At 46.2% G+C, this 1550-nt stretch overlaps 1 pseudogene; it reads left to right on the top strand.

Moving 5' to 3' along the window:
- LOC102875974 overlaps positions 1–335 on the top strand; it is a 47014-nt pseudogene extending 46679 nt beyond the window's left edge.
- Positions 336–1550: the final 1215 nt, after the last annotated feature.

Raw genomic sequence — 1550 nt, forward strand, 5'->3', positions numbered from 1 at the left:
GAACAGCAACAACCACCTGACAAGAACCACCACCGAACAGAAACAACCAACTGACAAGAAAAACCACTGAACAGAAACAACCACCTGACAAAAACAACCACTGGACAGGAACAACCACCTGACAAAAAACAACCACCTGGCAAAAACAGCCACCTAACAAGAACAACCACCTGACAAAAGCAAGCACTTGGCAGGTTTGTGGAGTTCTGGTGGCTCAAGCCTCCACTCCACAAGAGGAAGATGTCCACATCCACGGATTCACAGCCCTGGAAGCCAAGCAGATGGGCAGCGCCATGAAGATGCGCTGGAATCAACCTGCTGGTGGCGAGGACTGATGATATGTTCTTGCAGACACTTTCTGGAATGGTATTTCACGGGATGGTTGTAGCGTCTCACATTCATGCAGGAATGTATGACTCTATAATTCATTTTTTATTTCCGCCTCATGCTCTGTGGAAAACACTTCGGCCATTCCTCAAAAGAGGTAAATATAGAACTGCCAAATGATCCAGCACTTCCACTCCTACGTGTTTCCCCAAAAGATCGGAGAGAAGAGGCTCAGAAAGAGACTTGTACACTAATGTTCATGGCAGCTCTCCTCCTAAAAACCCGGAGATGAGGACAGCCTAGATGGCCGTCAGCATGTGATCTGATCTACAAAATATAATCAATACAGAAACTGTGACACCACAGTGAACCCTAAAGAGAAGCAAGCTCCCGACACATGGGGCAGCACAGAGGAGCCTGGCAAGTGGGATGCTGAGTGGGAGAAGCCACACAAGGAGGAAGGGTGTATGGTGTCACTTGGAGGAAAGAGCTGGCTTAAGTGCACCGAGACCAAAGTTCCCTAGTGGTTCCGGGGACAGGTGGGTGACTGGGAGGAGGAAAGGGGGAGCCTGCTGCTTAGGAGACACAGCTTTTATTCAAGACTATGGGAAAGTTGGAAATTCATATTGGTGAGGATTGAGCAAGGATGAATGAGATTGTTCAGATTAAACTGTACAGGTGAAAATTGTCAGAATGACAAATGTTGTGTTATACTTAACACAGGGAAAGATGTTTATTTCTCCTTTTATATGAAAAGGGAAACCGAACACTTGTAATACAGACTCGTTGTTGTTGTTATGTGCCATCGAGTTGCTTGTGATTCATAGTGACTCTGTGTATAACAGCTCTTAACCCTGCTCTATCCTGAGCCAACCTTACTATCTCCAACACACCTTCCCCTATTACTCCAGTCACTTAGTCAATCCATCTCATCGAGGGTCTTCCTCTCCTGTGCTGTCCCTCCACCCTCTCAAACATAATGTCCCTCTCCAAGGATTGGTCCCTCCTTACAACATGCCCAAAGTATGTCAGACTGAACTTCAGAATCATTGCCTCCAAGGAGCAGCCTGGTTTCACCCTCTCCAGGGTGAACCTGTTTGTTCTCTTAACAGTCCACCATATAGTCAATACTCTTCTCCAGCACCACAGTTCAAAGGCATCAATTCTCCTTCTATCATCCCTAGTCATTGTCCAGCTTTCTGATGCATAGTATATAATTGCAA

This window comes from Elephantulus edwardii, unplaced genomic scaffold (assembly GCF_000299155.1).
Source record: "Elephantulus edwardii isolate Elephantulus edwardi_28Jun2011 unplaced genomic scaffold, EleEdw1.0 scaffold00148, whole genome shotgun sequence".
Taxonomy (NCBI): domain Eukaryota; kingdom Metazoa; phylum Chordata; class Mammalia; order Macroscelidea; family Macroscelididae; genus Elephantulus; species Elephantulus edwardii.